At 37.0% G+C, this 23148-nt stretch overlaps 1 long non-coding RNA gene across 1 annotated transcript; it reads left to right on the forward strand.

The window, feature by feature from the left end:
• Positions 1–13289: 13289 nt before the first annotated feature.
• Positions 13290–15579, forward strand: LOC110692042. Its single transcript, XR_002505380.1, has 3 exons — positions 13290–14877; positions 14970–15034; positions 15193–15579. It is a non-coding gene; the product is annotated as an uncharacterized LOC110692042 (long non-coding RNA).
• Positions 15580–23148: the final 7569 nt, after the last annotated feature.

The raw sequence follows: 23148 nt of genomic DNA on the forward strand, positions 1-23148 counted from the left end.
ACTCGCTACACCCCATATGTTGAGATAATTATCCTTGTGTTTGTAACAATAATAGTAACAAGTACTATAAAGTATTTCGATTGTTACTTTATGTAATAATTATGTGAGCTATTATCACAATCATACCTTTTCTTTTGAGATATAATAATAACGGTTTTTATACTCTATTATTGTAATAATTGCTTAATTGAGCAAATTTTATAGACTACTTTGTGTAATTTAAGGAAGATTAATGACTTCGGTGAATTTTGATGGTACTACATTTTCTCCAAATACCATCCTAAAGCTTGTGTCACACGCATGATATTCCAATTGGTTTGCACTTCTTATATAAATTAATAACACCTCTTCCCCTCCATAACAAGTTAGCGAAATAATAGTGCAAGCATGAGTGGTACAAGTAAGTCTTCGCATTCGTTCGGTAAGGGAAAAGCCCAAAAACTTTGCCACCACGGGATACCAGCCAGGATTGGTACTTCAACCAAGAAATCCACTGCGGGGCGGACTTTCTATGGTTGCCCATATTGGCAGGTAAGGTACATTTTACACTGAACTACCAAAATATATTAACTTGGTATAAGTGTTATACTCTACAGGATAAAACAAGCACATGTGGTTTCTTCGAGTGGGACACCATGGGAGATGATGTGCATTCTCCGGAGATGCCAGAAGTGCGTCTAGGGAACGTAGGGGATGGATGTGTTAACCTTGAAACCAAGACTGAACAAATAATAGAGGTTGTCATGGATGTCCAAACCAAGATGAAGTCCGAAATTGAAAATCCGGCACCGGAGGTGGGTGCGGGTGCTGTCAACGCCCTTGTCAAGTCAACCTGCTTGGAGATTAAATTCCTTTTAGTAGCCAATATCTTAATTATGGCTGTCATTGTTGGTTTAATGTATTGACAATTGAAGAGTTAAGGCCGATATCTAACCAATGTTGAAATAGTACGTAATGATCCTTTAAAGTAATAAGATGTGTTCTTAAATTTTATTTAATATAACTCCCATTTGATTTAGATCTAGTAATTATTTTAATCAAATCTGTTGAAAAAAAATCCAAAAACCATGTCACTTGAGTGAGGTATGGTCGAGATGTAACTTTCATTGGCCTTATTAGCATAGGTGGGTCTATGGAGTGTTGCATTAAAGTTTAACAAAATGAAAATGAGACATATGTTTATTCAAACAACAAGGGCAACGTTACAAAACAGAGTTTACTTGGCATACACTGAAAATAAATAATAACCACGGTAAAACAAGGGAAACTAACATCAAGTGCTAAACTGGAATAACTAATTTCAATTAAAACAACAACAACCATGACTTCTTCAGCTCGATGACCAACCAAAAGTGGGTCATAATCTTTGACCGTTGATAGTCAAACCTCGAATAGCTTACGCCTTGCTTCCGGATGACCCTATAAACAACAAAATTGTAAGTATAACAACATCGATTACCAAAACAAATAATACTTAATAATTAAAATATAATTAGCTTGTCTAATTAAGTCTGACACCTTAAAAAACATATCACCCTTGATAAAATGTGAGTGTATACGCTGCTCCTCCACGTATAGCATGTGTTCTTTCCACATAACCACAATCCCACCACAAATTCCTTCATTTGGGTGACTAAAATAAAACTTGTACTCTCTGGGTAACTCGGATATAAGCTGTGTTGTTGTCCCTAAGTTATGCCTAGTTTCAAGTAGCACAACTATACCAGGTTGGTGTTTTTCATAGATCCAAGCAAAGTTCTCAATAAGGGATGGCCTAGCAATGCCTCTCATATTCCAACACACAATATGTGTATCAATGGGTATAGGGACACATGGGGGTTGACAAGGTATTTAGCTCGCTCACCCTTAAAAGGGGTGAGATGGACTTTGTGATAGCCGGGGACGAATTGGGCATCTATGTCAAAAGACACAACTAGATGAAGGATGTGTGGATAAGGAGGAAGTTTAACAACTTGGTAAGCATCAGTATGGCCCCCTACACAGAGTAAAGGGGACTACGTCTAGTTCCCAAACTGGATCATCAACATTAATGTAAGGCTTAGGGTCAAATAAATACAAAGCGAGCCTCAAGCAACTGGGTGCGAAAGAGTCAGGAAAAGTCCCACGGCACCACCTCAAAAAAATGTGGAACTCACACTTGAAAGGGTAAATGTCAAAGACGTGTGGAAGATGAGCAGGTTTTGGTTCTCCTTCGGTATCAACTTCATTCATAACAAGGGAACTAATTTGGCCAAGACTAGGGCTGGTAGGGTTTAGGATTAGAAACGCTAGGGTCTCAGGAGTTAATGATTTTAGAGATCCCGTGATTTGGTCTTTGAAAAATACTCAAACCGGGTAAAATCAATCTCTGGAAGGAGACCAGAAGGAGGAGTGAAAAAAGGAGTGCCAAACAACCAGCTTGAGTTCTTGCACGACGTGCCACTACCTTTGTGGGAAAGGAACAAGGTAAAGTCAAATGGAAGGAGGAAGGTTTAGAGTAGGATTGAAGCACAACTGTGAATGATAAAGTGACAACATGCATGGCTATTTATAGAAATTTAGGGGAAGGAAATCAAAAGAAAAAGGGTACGTGGTTAAATAACAACCACAAGTCTTGGTCATAAAAGGAAACTATGAGGTGTACGTTGAATTCAACATGTACTACACTCCTTTTGGTAATGGGTCCTTTTGAAAATGAATTGAAAATAAACTCCCTCAATTCTTTAAGATCATCTTTATTATAAAGGTTGTTAACTTATTTTAGAATTTTTCCAATTAAGGAATTTGACCAACAATTTCATACTATCCGCAAAAAAAAAAAAAAAAAAAAAAAAAAAAAAAAAAAAAAAAAAAAAAAAAAAAGTGCAACTATAAATTATACAACTGTAGGGAAAATAATCACATGGAAGTCAAAGTATTCTCCATCGGTAACAATTACAGTTTACATTTTGACTGGCACATAAATTGAAGTAATATAACTGAAACAAAAAAAAACACATATAAAAAGGGAAGCACATATGGTGTATTACAAAAATACAAAACTATTTCTATTTAGATTCATCAATTAGTGAAAAGTTAATAATATAAGTACAAAAGGAAGTGTAATTCTTTAATAACCTAGACCGGACTTAACTAGAGCCCCTAGGAAACAATAAACAATTACACATATGTATTGCCAGGAACTTGTTCATAGAGAGTAGTATATTAGAACTTCTCCAATGGTGATAATCAATTTCGAGATTTGAAATACAAACAAAAGAATGTTTTTTAGCAACAATGGTGATAGACCCAATCCTGAATAAATCAATCCATCTGAAGTCTAAATTATGAAAGGTTTGATAAGTTTAATTAAGCATATTCCCATTTCAAATGTTCACTCAACAATAGTTTAAAGAATTATCAACAACAAAATATGTTATAGATATATACTACACAAATTATAATTTAATTCTGTCAGGGGGCTCAAAATTTCAATCATTTAAGTCTCACAATTGAAAATTGTCTCATAATAGTCATCACTTAAGTCTCGCCTTTGGATATGGTCTTGTTAAGTATTCAGGGTAAATCTGTTTTCCCAAATTCACTAGAGACATGAATCCCCTCGTAAGTAGTAAACATGTGAATGCCGAAATGAGTGTAATAAGTAATATAGTAGTGAAGCATGGATAAAAAAATAATTATTATTGGGGAATATATCCCAATGGTCATACTGTGTGAAATATAATAGATATACATAACCAAACTTATCTGAGCAACGAAACTTAACTGACCTAAACTGATTTGATTGGACCTAACTTGCATTGAATAGAAGTAAAATGTAAGAACATACATGTAAAGAGGGCCGTTTTTCCCAATGGTGAAATAGTTAAGATTATAATAGCTTTGTTTCAATTAATGGCCCCTCACTCCATTTAATTTAGAGTTAATTAGTTTATATAACAATTTATTGGTATTTGTAGAGTAAAAAAAATAAATATAATATCATTCGCACAACATTTGTCTAGTGGTTGCAATAAACATTGTTCCATGCAATTAAGGGTTAGAGGGGATAACATCACCTAGAACACTAAAGTAGTGGCGGAGCCAGAAATTCCAAATCCGGAGGACAAATAAACATCACATAGTTTGCAAAATATGTTAGGGAAAAAAATACTCAAACATATAGATGGGACACATATAATTACTCCGTATTAAAGAGTTAAAGTTGTACCAAAAACAAAAAAAATCCAAAATAATTAGAAAATAAAAAAAATACACCTATCATATACCAGCTCTTCCTTCAGAAATATTTGCTTATGATTTCAAAAATTTTAATATTTTCTAACATAAGATAATATAGGTTATCAAATGTTTTTTGTCTTTTACAACCATAATTTGAGGGGTTTGTACATGAAAAATTTAAAAATCACTTATAAATATGTAATTATTAAGAAAAAATGGAAGGATACATTGTCTTGCTCATAAATAATTTTAAAAATTAAAAAAAAATTGTAAAATGCTAAAAAAGAATCGAACCTTGGCCCTCTAAACAATCCCTTAATCTACTCACCAAGATGGCAACTATCAATTCTTACTACAAAGTTGCAAATTTAAAAATTACTGTTACTTTGCAACTGCTCAAAATATTTAATGACGTAAAAAATGAAGCGTCAGGGGTTTGATCCGTGTACAAGTGATATGTAAGAGACTCTTTTCGAGTAACTAGACTTTATTCGTGTGTGTCATAGTCTAAAACGAATTACTACCAAATTGCTTATAAAAACTGGTTTAAGATCCATATTAGGCAAACAACCTAATTATTTAGCAAAATATAGGAATACAGTTCTCAACCAATATTAAGCCCTAGTGCATGGAAATAATTTTTTTTTAATTTGTCATATAAATATCCTAGAAAGGAAGAATTTGGAGTTTAATTACATAATTTTGGACCTCCAGTTAAGCGTGACGGGATCCTAATTAGATCACCACAGTATGGCCCAACCTAAACCTCTTCAGTTTTGGAGTAATAGAACCTAATTTAGGACCTCAAGTTGCTCATGTGGACAATCAAATTGGATCACCAGAGTATGGGTGATCGAGGGTTTAATAGGTCGTTAAACTACTACCCTAATCAAATTAATCATTTATATACCTAAACTACCCTAATACAAGTATAGGGGCAAGTAAAGGGTCGAACCACTAAGGAAGCTCACTCATTCAACATCAATTTTCACTAGTGCAAGAATAAAAAGGGGAATGTTTTTGTTGGTTTTTGAATAAAGAGCACTAAAACTACAAATAAGCAAAGATAATGATATTAAAATCAAGAGAGAACGACGCTAGGGATACCGGATACGGGGGTGTCAAACATGATTAGAAAGAGGGGAACAATAATGGTTATTATGATGAACATGCCAAAGAACACAAGATTCTACCTAAACAATTCATTCTCATGCAATAGTCTAAGCAAATCAATGAAAAAGGTCTATACTAATAAGGATCATTCTCATGCATCCTATTAGTTACAATCAAATCAAGAGAATAAGGAAACACAATCCATAAAAAAAAACTCCACTTTAATAACTCATTCTCATGCAATCATTAAAATAGAGATGATCTTAATCTAGTTCAAATCACTTTCATGCAATTAAACTAGAAAACATTAAATAGAGTGCAACAATAATCTTAAGCTATCAAAAATCATGTCTTTCATCAATTTATGGCATGAGTTCAATCCAACCATCATCATTCATCCAATATCAACTCATATTTTCCACCTTCTTCCCCTAGCTAAAAGATTAGCCTAGAGAAAGGAGATTAAACATAATATCAAAACTAGAAACAAACTCAAGAAACTCAAAACAAAACATGATTAAAAACAATGAAAACAATAATAACTAGATGAACTAAAAAGATTAAATAAAATAAGCAATAATAAAGCAAATAAATAAAACTAAAGGAAAGGATTAGAGATTACTAAAGAAAGGATTAGTGAAAGATGAAAACTTGAAGTCTTGCTTGATTGAAGATTAAACTTGAGAAAAGTTGAATACCATAAGGAAATTTGAGTAACAATACTACTTTCTCCCTCTAAAATTATCTAATCTAACACTAAGAGAGTGAAACTCTCCTAAACTAATTAAGAAAATAGCATAATAATCTCCTCCCCCTAATTACCCAAAAAATGGGTATTTATACAAAGCTAGGAAAATAGACTAAAAATAAAAGAAAGGGAAATAAAATAAGTAAACTAAAAAGAATGAAAATAAAATAAACAAAAGTAAAATAATAAAACAATCAATCCCCACCCATAAGAAATTAAAAATCTCTTCTTCTTCGATTTTTAAGCTGCTTCAAAGGGGAATGATCCCTTGCTTCACTCACCATCAAACTCCATCGTCAAACATCATCATCAAATCCCCACCATTCATCATCATCAACTATAATCGAGCATCAAATCGTGGCCATCCGATTTTCATTAAAATCACGTGAGAAGCTTGTGATTGAACTCACATTTGGGCACCCGCGAAGACGTCGCGCAAACTTACTGCCTACAATCTGAATTTAGACTCCATTTGTGTACCTTCTGACAGGGCTCGCGGCTGCAAAGAGCTTCAATCAAATTGGACCTTAATTGAGGTTCGATTGTTTGCAAATGGTGAAGAGTGGTGGCCGGAATTCGCTGCTTTGTTTTGTTGTTGCTGCAATTGCGGGCAATTGGTGGTTGCGAATTGTCTTGCGATGTGGCTTGGGTAAGGGTGATTAGAGTTGTTGTTGCGGGTGTTACGGTGAAGTTGGGTGGCTGCAGCTGCGGTGATGGAATGGAGCAGCTGCTAGGTGCAGTTGGAGGTGGACGGTAGTGTTATTGGTGGGCTGAGAACTGCGTGAGGTAGCAGGGGTTGTGGGTTGTTTACGTGTTTGTTGCGGTTGAGTTCGGTGACTTGCGAGTTGGCTGGGATTGGTGGCGTAATGGGAGGCGCAGTAAGTGCTGCGGGCTGCTGCTATAGTAGTTGTGGGTTGTGATTGTAGGTGGCCTGGGTGTGGGGTTAGTTGCGTTGCTGTTGTTGTTATTGGATGGATGGTGGTCGAAATGGGTGAGTGTGCGGATTTGCTGCTATTGCTATTGGTGTTGTTGAGGAAAGCAGGGGAGCAGAGGAGGTTGGTTATAGCAAGTTAGGAGCAGGGGAGTGAGAGATGGAGGTTGAGTTGTGGTGTAGGGTAAGGTGAGCTGTGGTGAAGGATAAGAGGCAGCAGAATGAGTAGCAAGGTGCAGCAGCTTGCTTAGCTCAAATTTTGTGCCTCGAACCTCGAACCCTGAACTCGAATATGACTTTGAAACCCGGAATACCCAACACAACCTACAACAAAAACACGAGGGTAATATCAAGAGATAAAATAAAATAAAGATAAAATTACTTAAAAATAAAATCAAATGAAATTAAATAAAATAAAGAAATAAAATAAAATAAGAAAATGAGAGAAAAGAAAAATTAATAAATAAAATGACGAAAATAAACTAAAAACTAATAAAATGCAAAAATGCTCAAATATAGAGACCAAAAAAATGGAAAATAAGAAAATAAGCAAAATAAAGCATAAAACTAGGGAAATTATTACAAACTAAACCGGAAAATAAGCATAAAAATGCCCTAAAAGTGACATAAAGGTCACGTATCAAACTCTCCCAAGCTAAACTTTTGCTCGTCCTCGAGCAAATTAACACGAAATACAACATAAGGAGAATGATTTATTCAAGCAAGAAAAAAAATTTAAAATAAAAAGAATATACACTAACTCACTTTCGTAGGAATCACAGTCAATTTTAGCAACAAAAGACAAGCCCTTTAAACCTCTAGATCGCCCTAGAGGACGAGTGTGCTCTCGTGAGGGTTTCCTAAGATCTTAACCTACAACTCTAGACAAAAACCAAGGCTAAGCAAAAAGAAAAGAAAAGCAAACACAAAAAACAATCACAACCATGACCAACATAATATGGCAAGATTTAGGAAAACCAATCAAGCTCAAAGGCGGAAAATACTCCATTTGGACTCAAAACGAAGAGACATGCACCAAAGAATACTCACCTTTCTCAATTCAATGAGGGAAAACACGTTCTAAGATGCTCATGGTTGAAAAAGACAAACCTAAGCTAAGCATAGAGAACTAGAGAATTCATTCTCCGCCCTAGCCCCATCTAAGACAGTCCAAGTTCTCTCCACTAGCTTCAAATCACCCCCTAGTTAGCTCCTCATGATTCCACGAAGGAACCGGAAAAAGATTCAATTTGTGGAATTAGTGGGTCATCCCGACATCTTAACTATGTATACTCTATCCATAGGGTTGAAATCTATCTCCCTCCACCAGAATTTGACCTCACCCCTCTAAAGTCTAAGGATCTTAACTAGGGTTGTAACGTAAGGCAAAGGGTTAAGGCGGGGTAAAAAATTGAAAATTTTTGTGATATTTCCTAAGTGAAGAAAAAGGGTGATCAAACCTCAAAAACAAACTCAAGAAATCACCAAACATCAAACAAAAATACCAATAATGTCATCTCCCCCAAGCTTACTCAACACCAACACTTGATATAAACAAAGACGAAGAAACGCTCCCCCCAAGATTGAACGAAGCATTGTCCTCAATGCTTAAACTAGGGAAGAAAACGAAACCAAACTATTTTTTTTTAATATTTTAAACTCTTATTTGTTGTCCTTGCCTTTTTTAATTATGGACGGATTTTTCTTGAATGCGCTTGTTTTATTAAACACAATATATACAATTTACTTTCTTGCTTGGTCCAAAGAGCATAATATTTTCTCATTTTCATTACAACATAAAACAACCTCACAAATCAAAATGCTTCACAAAACTAAGGGTTAGGGAAACGAAAGATCATAAGGCTTGTAATGTGGCTCATAATCGAGAAAGGGAATAGGCTCAAAGGGTTAGCAAGAGGAGCAAATGCAAAATAAAAACAAAATATGTAACAAAACAAAAAGAAGATAAAGAAAAATGAGAAAAGGGGTGCCCTTTTCTTCCCCTAGAATTGCTTGGTCACGATCTTGGGAGTTAGAGGACAACACAAGGATTAAGATATGCCTAGTCAAGGATCCTAAACGTCGCTCAACAAAATTGATGAATGCTTGAACAATTTAAACCTCACAAGGAATGAGAAGTAAGCAAATACCAACTAAAGAGGTTCATATCCACTATAGAGAGCAACACCATCTTACCACTTTTTCGATAACTAAGGATTTAAACGTCCTCAAAAGTTCTTAAACTGGCTACCTTAGCTTAAAATTTTTCTATCTCAACCATAAGCACTCTCAAACCGTGTAGGCCATCATCAATTAGGAAGAAAAACATTCTTTGGCACATTATCAAAGCAATCAATTCCAAATGCATGAGCGAATTCCAAAACAAATTCATTTTATCTTGCCATAGTCATGTTTGTCACAAAAAAAAAGGAAAAAAAAAAACAAAAGAAAGAAGAAGAAATAAAAAAGGTTCACAAACGAGGCATAAAATCCAAATAAGTCCCAATCGTCATATAAGTGATCGTTCGATAACAACATCAACGATCCCAGGTTGCATAGAACCAAAAGCAAACATCCTTGAACCATTCAAATTCTTCCTAAACTAGTCCTAAACTAAGCACTCAAAGAAGAGTAAAATAGTAAAAATAAGAAAGGTCTCACCGGGAGGTTGGCTTAAAAGAATAAAGGAGCATAAAATAGAGTTCACCAAATGTCACTCCGCTCCAAACTTCTAAAAAGCAAACTACAAGGCAAGACAAGGCACAAAAGAAAAGATTAAAAGATAACAAAGAAATAAAACAAAAATAAAAAAGAAAGGAGGGGGAGAAAAAGGGTTAGAAATCCTCCGGTTTGCCTCCCCGGAAACGCTTGTTTATGGTCTCTAGCTTGACCCTTCACCTCATTCAAGGTGGATTAAAGAAAATCACCCTCATCAACTTGAGGATTGAATCATAGATGCCCCCAAACTTGAGAACTAGTACTCCTTGAGGTCTCACATCACCACAAGGAAAAGGAGGGGATGAATCAAGAGCCAAAGGTGGCTCATCTTTTCCTTTTTCTTCTTCTTGTTGTTTCTTATTCTCTTTTCTCTCTTCTTTTTTTTCCTTCTAAAAGGGGGATCGATCTTGGAATCCTCAATATTAGGAAGGGAAACCTCACCATCCTTAAGAGAGCCTTAAAACCAAGCGGGAAATTCAAGGAAGTCATCATACCTCATTGTCATCTTATCATCACATGGTGGTAAGCTCTCATTAGCCATCACACCATCGACCACATCAACTCTACATACGCTCACCGTCATAGGGATCTTCAAAACAACATTCTCAACTAGCCTACAAGGAAAGGGAACCGGGCCTTCAAACTTGTTTGGTTCACTAAAATCAAATGGCTCCTCATTTTGTTCTTGAACCTTCTTCTCAACCACATCATCTTCAACCTTGTCGTCCTTGCAAGTTTCGGGTTGATAAGTATGTGAAGGGTTAGTAGATGATTGTAAAGGGAGTTTTGTGGTTAAATGGATAGAAGAAATTTTGGCTAGTTGGGAATCAACAACTTCATTGTGAGATTTGATCTCTTGGAATTGTTGAGTGATAATTTAACGTTGTTGAAGAATTTAGGTTTGTGTGTGGGCGGGTGGGGATTTTTCTTTATACGCTTGAGGACATATGTCATGATTTTGATCTTGAGAATTCTCTACTTGGTTGGAAAGGTAGGAAAAGGTTTGGGTTGGTGGATTGAAGAGAGGTCCATCTTGGGGGTAGGAAATTTCTTGCCTTGGAGGTTGTTAAAGTTGTTGGGATTGAGCTTGGGTTACAAACTCTTTTTCCCTCAAAGTCAATACTTAACCATGCTTGAGATTGAACTCTCTACAATAGGATGCATCATGATCCGTCCCACCACAACGAGCACATGAGAAATCAATGATTTGTGAAGGTTTTGAACACAAACCAACACTTGAGTTCAACTTGGAAAGACCTTCATTCAAGAACTCAACTATGTGCTTAAGTTGGCCGACTTTCTCCAACTCATAAATATCTCCTTGCTTCCCTTGGGACCTTCTTTGACCTCCCCAAGAATTAGCTAGTAGCCACTTCTTCAATTGTAGCTTCAACTTGGCTTTGAGGGATCTTAATCAATTGGCCACCGACACCCGCATCTAGATTGGTCCTTGACATTGGCTCCAAGCAATCATAAAAGAATCTTATGAGGAAATTATGCTTTAATTCATGATGAGGACATGCTTTAATCAAATCCTTAAACCTTTCCCATGCTTCCCCAAGAGTTTCATTCGGTTCTTGCTCAAAGGAAGCTATCTTCCTCCTCATTTTTGCGGTTTTCTCATCGGAAATGAACCTCTTGAGAAAGGCCTTCGCAACTTCCTTCCATGTGGTGAGAGAGTTGGGCTTCAAAAGCTTGAGCCATTTCTTTGCTCTTCCGGTGAGATATTACCGAAAGAGATGCATACGAATGTACTCTTGGCTCACTTCATTTGCTTGCATCATTGCACACAACTCAAGGAATCGGTCCAAATGCTCAATGAGGTCTTCACTTGCATCTCCGGAAAATTTCTCAATTTGCACCATCCTAGCATATTGTGGATGGATTGTGAAATTAGTCTCGGTGGTCGGGAGAAGTATACCACTCGTGAGCTCATAGATTTTCGGGTTTCCAAACTCCCTAAAAAGAAGGTCATCCTCTTGTCTTGCCATATCTCTTTGAATACAACAAAGCTAAGCACACGATTAGCAATTACAAGTAGGATTAAACAAGCAAAACAAAAAGAAAGGAAAGCAAATAAAATGACTCTAACAATAGCAAAAATAAATGTTAAACAAGCTGCTTCGCCGGCAACGGCGCCAAAATTTGATCGAGGGTTGAATAGGTCATTAAACTACTACCTTAATGATATTAATCATTTATATACCTAACTACCCCAATACAAGTATAGGGGCAAGTAAAGGGTCGAACCACTAAGGAAGCTCACTCATTCAACATCAATTTTCACTAATGCAAGAGTAAAAAGGGGAATATTTTTGTTGAATTTTGAATAAAGAGCACTAAAACTACAAATAAGCAAAGGTAATGATGATTAAAATCAAGAGAGAACGACGCTAGGGATACCGGATACGGGGGTGTCAAACATGATTAGGAAGAGGGGAACAATAATGGTTATCATGATGAACATGCCAAAGAACACAAGATTCTACCTAAACAATTCATTCTCATGCAATAGTCTAAGCAAATCAATGAAAAAGGTCTATACTAATAAGGATCATTCTCATGCATCCTATTAGTTACAATCAAATTAAGAGAATAAGGAAACACAATCCATAAAAACTCCACTTTAATAACTCATTCTCATGCAGTCTTTAAAATAGAGATGATCTGAATCTAGTTCAAATCACTTTCATGCATTTAAACTAGAAACATTGAATAGAGTGCAACAATAATCTCAAGCTAACAAAAATCATGTCTTTCATCAATTTATGGCATGAGTTCAATCCAACCATCATCATTCATCCAATATCAACTCATATTTTCCACCCCCTTCCCCTAGCTAAAAGATTAGCCTAGAGAAAGGAGATTAAATATAATATCAAAACTAGAAACAAACTCAAGAAACTCAAAACAAAACATGATAAAAAAAATGAAAACAATAATAACTAGATGAACTAAAAAGATTAATAAAAATAAGCAACAATAAAGCAAATAAATAAAACTAAAGGAAAGGATTAGAGATTACTAAAGAAAGGATTAATGAAAGATGAAAACTTGAAGTCTTGCTTGATTGAAGATCAAACTTGAGCAAAGTTTAATACCATAAGGAAATTTGAGTAACAATCTACTTTCTCCCTCTAAAATTATCTAATCTAACCCTAAGAGAGAGAAACTCTCCTAAACTAATTAAGAAAATAGCATAATAATCTCCTCCCCCTAATTACTCAAAAAATGGGTATTTATACAAAGCTAGGAAAATAGACTAAAAATAAAAGAAAGGGAAATAAAATAAGTAAACTAAAAAGAATGAAAATAGAGCAATTTCCCGCAATAATGCTAGAATAAAAATAAATTCCCTTTATGCATCGATTTGGAAACTAATTCCTTATATATCGTCCATGTAGGATCGGTGTTGAGTGTGATTTTTTTCACCTTAAAACCGCTAATGACAATAGCGGTTATAGCTTTAAAACCGCTACTGTCATTAACGGTTTCAGAAAAGAGACCGCCTATTTCAATAAACATGACTCTTTTCTTCCTTTTACTTTTTTTAAAAAAAGTAAAGAGGCAAACAGACCTGACAATAAAAAAGGAGGTCTCTTTTCTAAAACCATGTCTTAGCCAATACTAGGAAAGAGAACGCCCACATTACTACTGTTAAGTTCAAAGAGACCTAATTTCATTAATAACGGATCTCTTTGCTTTTTTTTTTTTAAAAAAAAAAAAAAACCAAAACAGCTAATATTGCTAGCGGTTTTATCCAAACCAAATACGAATCCTAAATAGACAATATTTTGGGAATTTGTTTTATAATGGGTGTATAGTGGGAATTTGTTTTTGTTTTAACATTATTGAGGGAAATCGCTCAATGAAAATAAAATAAACAAAAGAAAACTAAAGAAAGAAAAATAAAAGGAAAAAGAAATTAAAATAATAAAACAATCAATCCCCACCAAACCATAAGACCACCAATCTCTTCTTCTTCGATTTTTAAGCTGCTTCAAAGGGGAACGATCCCCTGCTTCACTCACCATCAAACTCCATCATCAAACATCGTCATCAAATCCCCACCATTCATCATCATCAACTATAATCGAGCATCAAATTGTGGCCATCCGTTTTTCATTAAAATCAAGTGAGAAGCTCGTGATTGAACCCACATTTGCGCGCCCGCAAAGAGGTCGCGCAAACTTACTGCCTACAATCTGAATTTGGACTCCATTTGCGCGCCTTCTGACAGGGCTGCGCGGCTGCGAATAGCTTCAATCAAATTGGACCTTGATTGAGGTTCGATTGTTTGCAAATGGTGAAGAGTGGTAGCCGGAATTCGCTGCTTTGTTTTGTTGTTGCTGCAATTGCGGGCAATTGGTGGTTGCGAATTGTCTTGCGATGTGGCTTGGGTAAGGGTGATTAGAGTTGTTGTTGCGGGTGTTACGGTGAAGTTGGGTGGTTGCAGCTGCGGTGAGGGAATGGAGAAGCTGCTAGGTGCAGTTGGAGGTGGACGGTGGTGTTATTGGTGGGCTGGGAGCTGCGTGAGGTAGCACAGGCTGTGGGCTGTTTACGTGTTTGTTGCGGTTGAGTTCGGTGGCTTGCGAGTTGGCTGGGATTGGTGGCGTAATGGGAGGCGCATTAGGTGCTGCGGGCTACTGCTATAGTAGTTGCAGTTTGTGATTGCAGGTGGTCTGGGTGTGGGGTTAGTTGCGTTGCTGTTGTTGTTATTGGATGGATGGTGGTCAAAATGGGTGAGTGTGCAGATTTGCTGCTATTGCTATTGGTGTTGTTGAGGAAAGCAGGGGAGCAGAGGAGGTTGGTGATAGCAAGTGAGGAGCTAGGGAGTGAGAGATGAGGTTGAGTTGTGGTGTAGGGTAAGGTGTGCGGTGGTGAAGGATAAGAGGCAGCTGAATGAGCAGCAAGGGGTAGCAGCTTGCTTAGCTCAAATTTTGTGCCTCGAACCTCGAACCTTGAACTCGAATATGACTTTGAAACCCGGAATACGCAAAACGACCTACAACAAAAACACGAGGGTAATAACAAGAGATAAAATAAAATAAAGATAAAATAACTTCTGCTTCAAAAATTGATATATCACAGCTTCTTGCGGTAGGGACTGGGCAGACGATAGCAGGGGATTCGTAAATTTCTTCAGGTATGGTCTCGTGAAGCAAGGTATAAATGCAGATTTACGAAAATTGCGACTGTATACAATAAATTATTTATGTTGATTGTTTTCTTATGTAGGTCATCTGTGGATACATTCAATGGGTAAGCGAATTAGGGAATTGCAGGACAGGAAATCCGGTGAGGTAATGGTTGTATGAGGTTGTGAGATTATTATTTATGTGTGGTTGTGGTTGAAAAACGTAGTTAATTTATCGGTAATTGTACATTGTTTCAAGTTCTGGTAGTTGATTGACGCTATATAATTGTTTGAGTTGGATACTTAATGGAGTAAAATATACAGAAACCGTGTGGAGGATTTACAAATAAACATAATTGAATTACCTCCTGCGTTATTCAAGGTAAAAAAATCATGTTACATTTGGCTTGAAATCGATAATTGCCTGCGTGTTGAGATGTGGGTTAGTAATTGTGGAAAATGAATTTGTATAGGATGATACCCTGAGCAAGGGAGGTGAGGTGAAGGCAAGGGGAGTAGTACTGAAAGAGCATTCCAGTGCAATATGCAGAGTAATTTTTGCTTATCTATATTGATGTATTAAGAGATTGAATTGTATGATTTATGTTTGTTATGCATCAAAACTGAATTGTTCGATTATCAATTAAGGGGAAATAGAAATTAAAATGAAAAATAAATGAATGAAAAAAAAATTGTATCCATATTTTAACACATTCTAATTAAATCTTCCATTAATGCAAATCAGCCACCGAATATGAGTTGTCGTATTCAGGCATTTGGGCGTTTATGTAAGTCATTTGATGAGAGAAGAACAAGATGGGTGAACGAAATGGGTTTTGGGGGACTTCTTCATTTAATTTCAGACATGCATTTACCGTGGCAACTAGCGTGTTGGTTGATGACTAGGACAGACCCGTTGAACAAAACCTTTATTGCCCAGATGGGCGGGTGTTCCCCTTATCAAAGAACCAAGTTCGGTGGGTACTAGGAATCTCCAGTGGGTGTAGGGTTGTTCCAAATTCTAAAACAATGAATGATGAAATGTGTGGGAAGGTTCAACAAGTGTTGCTCAAATATGGGTGTTCTTGGAAGTGTGTACACATCAGTAGGTGTAGACACCCATTTGTGGAAAGGTGTGGACATCAATATGGGTGTGGAAGTGTGTACACATCAGTAGGTGTAGACTCCCATTTGTGTCTCCCCAAAACCAAACCCAGTGATGAGTACCTTTCACGTCGAATCATAATCGAATTAAACGAAAGTGTGGAAAGGTCTGGTGTTGCGGAAAGTTTTAATTCTTTTCTCTTCTCTCTGTTTTTGAAAACTTTATTTTAAGAAAACAGCCAATCCAGTTTGGTTGGTCCATGATATGGGTCCAATAGTGGTGTAGTTGGATGGGGCTTACAAAGACCTTTCCAACAATATATTATAATCCCAATTCCGATGAATATTGATGAAGTTATGACCAATTTACTAAACTTGGCCCAGTTTGAGCTTTAAGTACGGCCCAATGATCTAGGGGAGGGCCTAATATGATTTATCATTCCTAATGCAATTAGGAATGGTTTTGGTCTTCTAGAACATTCTAGAAGGTTTTATCATTCTTAATTCAATTAGGATTCTTCGGAGTTTTAATCAAGATCGAATAGCATTTTCGACTGAAATTATATTATTTTATCTTCCAGTACGGGAAATTTATCGGATTTTCGAAAACGCGTTGAAATCCAATTTGGCGTCCTACCCCAGGCCTTGGTGCCTGGAACCAGGATTGGTGCCAGACGCCAGCCTTGGCGTCTGGCGCTAGCCACTGGTCCTGGCGCCAATGAGCCAGGGCTGGCGCCAAGGTTGTTTTTCGATCTTCAGGCTCTGTTTTGTTAAATTGTCTTTTTTGGATGATTTTCTCTATAAATATCGTATCAGAAACTCCGTTTTCAATCATCATCTACATCTATCGTTCACCAATTCTCTTTATTCTTAAGTTTTCATCAACTATCTTCATCATTCACCAAGAATCATCAATTCTCTTCTTCATTCATCAACTCTTTTCATTCACAAATCATTCATCAACTCTTCATCTCTTTCAATAATCCTTTTCATTAACATTCATTTATTTTTTTCTAAACTTTGCTTTTTAATACAAAATTCCGCATTCGCAAGATCTAGAAACACCTAGCCATATTCGAAGTTGCCTTCGCCCTAGACGTGAAAGGTTTTAATTTCTGAGGGTTTGGTCCCAAATCTCTCTTTAAATTATTTAATTTAATTGTTTAGATTTATTATTTTCCTTGAAGTTACTAACGTGTGTATTTTGTTATTAGAAAGAGGTACGAGGCATCCAAGTAAATACTTTAATTAATTAATTGATATTATGATATATAAAATCATGTTTATATTGTTGTTATGATATTCCTAGTATCATGTCTAGGTTAATTTTAATATTAAATATGATTTCCATGATGCTTCCTATGTTCTTCCTAATATTTATGATTATTAGTATTATATTTTTATCGCTTAGTGACATGCTAGGGTTTGTTATTAATCTTATTAGTATCATGCCTAGGATCTTGCTGTGCTTTAACATGATTATGATTATGATTGATGTTATTATTATTAATGATGTTGATTATTTATTATATTGCTTGATACTTATTATTATTTATTGTTATTGTTTGATCACCTTTATTGCATGTTTAAAGAAAATTGGTATTTGTAATCACGCTTAATAAGATAATTAATAATCTTGTTAGGTTAATTGTGATTATAAATTCAAGAGATCGCCAATAATAGTTTATTTGTGCATTAAATTCAACCAACATAGATTAAACACGTTTAGGGTTAATCCTATTGATTGTATGTTAGTCAGAAAGCGCACATGAATACGATCAGAATAAAGTAGAGGCCTATTATTAGGGCAGGTTCAATCTCTTTTAGGTTGGATTTGTACCATCATCCCCGAACCCTTATTTGGTTCATGACCTTATGGAGTTGACGATCTCTTGGATCGTTAAGGGGTGTAACCTTCACCTCGTGAACGGTTTACAAGTTCCTTAAAAACTTGTTGGCGACTCTTTTGCTCTATCTTCTTCCCTTTTGGATGCCACCGTACTTTAATGTATGATCACAGTGGGGTTCAAGCTAGTGGGATTTTTAAAGGCTTGAAATTATTCCCTACAGTTTTTGGTGACTCCACTGAGGAGGATTTCTATTTTAATTCTTGAATTTGTTTCGGCAATGATTTAGAATGAGTGGATGAGACTCGAAAAGTTCTAAGTATTTCATATGCGTAATTTTGATTAACATTATTGTCATATGCATAAAAAGGTTCTCATTGGAAAGACCATCCATAATGAGTCAAAAATATAGGATTTTACACGTAGGAAATTTGAGAAATGTCTTTCACAACTAGGACTGAAATAACACCACGCGAAACTGGAAGATTTAATCGAGCACAGAAAGCTGCTGAGGCATGTGGGAAGTAGCGTTAGGGGCCAGAGCTTGGCGCCACACTTTTAGCCGTAGCGCCAGACGCCAATATTGGCGTCAGGCGCTACAGTTAAAAGTTGGCGCCAGTCTCTGTTTGCTGGCGCCAATTTCCCCCAATACCGAGCCAGAAATATGCGTTCTAATTTCGACCGGTTTTTTCGTATTGTTTGCTCGATCCTACTTCCTGATTGAATTTTTTTCTCACTTTTCTGAAACCCATATGTGTTCTACATATGGACATAACCCTCTGTGAATTCATGCTCTATCTACCCGATTGAACGCTCCTTGCAACAAAGGGTACATCTGAGAGGTTGAATTCACCAAACCATGGAAGCGAGTTTTTTCTAAAAACTCGCGGTGTTCTATCCACATGCGTTAACCCTTCACGGTTAGGCTTCTATGCGGTGCATCTGGACAATTAACCATGGACCCTATTTGACTAAACCATATCCCGAACTTTAGAGAACTAGAGCCATGGTTAGGTTGCGAACTCATTGCATCATATTGTGCCTACTTGACTAATTGTGCATTATTTGTTGTGCATATATATTCTATGTTCCTCTTAACCGTTTGTTGATTTGTGTTGAGATTATAATTAATGACTTAAAGAACTTTGCCTAATTAACTAATTAATTCATTAATTTGAGTCAATAAAGTTTTTTCTTCTTTTAATCGGAATCGACCTATTACGACTTTAGGCATACCCCAGTTGACTAATAATACCGAAAACAGTCTCAGACCGAGGCTCCAATATTGGTGCCAAAATCTGAGCTGTAGCGCCACTGTATGGTGTGTAGCGCCAGACATTTACTAAAAAGTCTTGCGCCAATCACCATATTGTGACGCCAGTCCCGTCGCCTGGCCGACAGTTCAGATTATTTGTCGAGTCATCATCTAATGTCTAATTAACCAGTTTGCTAATTAATTCGGTTATTTCTGCTGTCAATAACACCTTGTCAAGTCATTAATCGAGTTTTGGTCACATAGTCTAGCCACATGGTCATGACACGAGTCTTAACATGTCACCTACACTCACTAGTCTTAGCACACACTTTGAGTACACATTACCATGGCCATGTCTTAGGTTCATGCATAAGTCGGTCTTTTCCGTCATTTGAGTTGGGGTACATTCTATTCCTAATTCTTCATATCCCTCCACCTCCATCTAAATCTTTCTTCACATTCTTCCATCTTTCTTCACCTCCTCCATCCATTGCATGTTGAATAAAGTTTGAGTCAAATAATTAACAATAAGTATCCCCAAATTCCTTTTCACAGTACTTGGTCGAGGAGAGAAGGGCGATTAATCAAGGACAACCTCTTTATTCAAGTCTCGCTTTTTGATAAACCGATTCGTCAAAAGAGGAAGGCTAAGAAGATAATGGCAACTCAAGAAGAAGTCAATGAGCTTAGGAACCAATTGGTTACCATGACTGAAACACTGAAGCTACTCACCCTCAAGTTGATGATCCTGTGAAGCTACAACAGATGGACCTCATGCAAGAGAGCCTAAGAAAGTTGTCTAGCGATTACAAGTTTCAAGAGCTTACATCACAAGGGGTCTCGGTGGACAAAGATCTTCTTCCACAGAAGTTCAATGCCAACGACATCCCAAAATTCAAGGCAACAGATAACCCTTACTTCCATCTAAGAGCTTTTGAAACTATAATGAGCATTAAGGGTATCGATAAGAAGGTTTTCCCCTCTCTGTTCCCACTATCTCTTGAAACCATTTTCCAACAATGGTTCTTCTCCCTTGACAAGGAGAAAACCTCTACCTGGGAATCGATAGCAAACGCTTTCGTTGATAGGTATAAGTGCAATATCCAAGTTGAAACCGATCATAGACAACTTGAGATGCTAAGACAAAAAGAAAATGAAGGCTTTACCTCTTTCTTTAATAAGTGGAAGGAAACTTCCGCTAAGATGATTGAAGTCCCCACCGAAAAGGAATCTGTGAGGATGTTTATCAAGAATCTCCAAGAAAAGTATTCGAAGCACCTAAAATATCAACATAATTTGAATACTTTCAAGGCCGTTTATGACATCGAAATTGAAATCGAAGATGACCTCGCAAAGCAAAAAGCTACTAATAATAGCACCCACGGTGGCTGGAAAGGAAAGAAGAATGACAATCCTTCTTTTTCCGAAAACGCCCACTCTAGTATCAATGTTAGTACCTTTGATCTCAGTGAAATTTTAGTCATGGATAACCAAGGATCTAAGAAGCAACTAAGGAAAGACTTCACCCCCATTGGGATGAGCTACGATTCTGCCTTCGATCGACTCCATGCCAAAGGACTCATTACTCCCATTGGACCTATTCAAGATCCCGCACCTGAAAAGAGATTGCTCAGGGACGAACACTGCAAGTACCATCAAGGTAGGGGTCATACTACTGAGAGCTGTTGGAAGCTAAAGGAGGCTATCCAACATTTGATTGATAATAACAAGCTTCCCATGCCTCCAGTTAACAAGAAGAGCGAGTAATGATAAGGGAAGCAACACAAGACAAGAGGCGAGCTTCAACGATAAGACTTTATGACCTCTTTTTCTATTTCTTTTTTCATTTACCCCTTCCCCAATAAGTTTAGCATAGGCACCTTTTCCTTTCCTCAGATTATTTTTGTAGTCTTTTTTCCTTTCCTTTTAATAAAAATGAGCATTTAATTCCTTGTATATGATCATTTCATTACATTGCACAAAAAAAAAAATGTTGTCGAATTAAGCACAAGGTATACCAATGATTTAAGGCACCCCTTGTAGCCACATCATATGTCCTTTCACTTTTCAAATTTACAATCCTTTCTTCATAAACCACTTTGAGCCTCGTCTAATGATAGACCCTTCTTTTTTCAACCTACATCTACCTAACCTTGGGATGGGATGGCATGCAACTTATGCAATTCTAAAGAGAGCTTGAGCAAATTCAAAAGAAAGCAATAGCAAAAAATAAGCAATAATAAAAAAACCAAAACAACTGTACAAAAGGGTAAGTGTTCCAATGTCTTTGATATGAAAATATCTTCGATAAGAACACGTCTCATATTGCGTCTCTTATCGAGTGCTCGGTACTGTGCCTGAGAAACATGAATGCCAAGTGAGTGATAGACCGCATGATCGGGATTTCCCACACTTATAAAAATAAAATAAATGCTAAAGCAAAAAGAGCTAAAAAGAGTAGAAACTCAAGCATAAATACAAAGATTCAAAAGCGAGGTTGCACACCTTGGGGGCTTATCTAGGGTCTTGAGCCTTTATCCCCTTCTTCTTCAGCCTTTAGCCTAACCACGTTACAACCCTTAAAAGACCTTTTTGAGGAATATACACACTTGTGCGAGGTTTGGCTAGAGCTACGTTCGGCCTGATTCCTAACGGATACGTAGGCAACCTCACATCGAGGTGCGGCCGTAATAAACATGCATTCATATTCACATTCACACACTTGCACCATGATCATATCAAGGAATCTCCAATACTCATCCCTTTTCATTTAGAGCTAGACTTGGGGGCTTGATCCCTATATTATTAGCTTACCTAGCCTAAGAGTCACCACCATTTGACTCTTTTCAATAATATGTTTTTCCACACACTTAGCTCTTGCGGCCTAGCTTTAGTGTCACTATCACACACTGCACAGATACATGACCAAATATACTTCCCTTAGGAACCCTTTGTCATAAAATCATAATGTTGAAGCATGCCTTGTCATATCATATCAACATCACTCATAATCATCATTGCATCACGAAGTATGAAGTGCTTAGCCTCCGTGCCTAAGTCACCCAAATACTTTCATCATTGAGTCAACCATTGAGATAGCCTAGGATGGATTAATCCTTGAACCTTGAGAGATAGTATCGAACAACATTTGACTAAGCTCATTCAACATGCATCTTCAGACTTTTGATTCCTTTTCACGTCTTTCTTTTTCGGGAGAAAGTCGGTACCCTCCACAAAAATGACGAAATTTTTTTGCTTTTTTGCATTTTCGAGTCGCATAATCAACACTATGCACACACGGGTCATGAGTCACACGTGTCTTTTCACTTTGAGTAGAGTCAACCTCGAGTCAGTCAATCACAGCGAGTTAAGTTTATACCTTGAGTCGTGTCAAGTCGATGAGTCAAGCAATTTTAAGCCTTAGGTCAACCCTAAGATAATTAAAGAAATTTCCAAAGTTCTATAGTAAAAAATAAATACAGGTGTAGCAGAACAGGGAAGACCCTATCACAGGGTTCGGCGACAGAATCAATTCTTGGCGCCAGAAATATCTCAGCAACGACAGAGCTCGAAGCCTCTCAGAAAGGTGACTTCGACCTCATACAGCAATTTCGGGTTCCTTGGTACGCCAGTTAGCCCCTATAAGCAATTTGACATGATTAAGTAGTCAGTTTGATTACAATTGCAATAAGTGATCGACCTGATGAAAGATCGTCTCACTTAGCTTAAAGCGCCTAGGCATTGGCTCAAAAGCAGAAAAGGCACCGACGTATAGGTTCAAAGCAACGAAAGCGCCGACGTACAGGCATAGCTGAAGCAAAGTTCGAGCGAGCTTTAAAGATCGACAAGTGTTGGACTTCGGTAATTTTCTTTGGAATATTATCGCAACAATTGAGGATGACTTCAAGTAAAGTTATTTTCGACGGCATTCGCTAAGATTGTGGAGGTTGTCACCAAAGATATGAGAAGATAGCACGAGATGGGCGGTCTTCGACGGCATTCGCTAAGATTGTGGAATTTGTCACCCAAGATTTGAGAAGATAGCACGAGATGGGCGGTCTTCGACGGCATTCG

Source organism: Chenopodium quinoa, unplaced genomic scaffold (assembly GCF_001683475.1).
Source record: "Chenopodium quinoa cultivar QQ74 unplaced genomic scaffold, ASM168347v1, whole genome shotgun sequence".
In the NCBI taxonomy this organism is placed as follows: domain Eukaryota; kingdom Viridiplantae; phylum Streptophyta; class Magnoliopsida; order Caryophyllales; family Amaranthaceae; genus Chenopodium; species Chenopodium quinoa.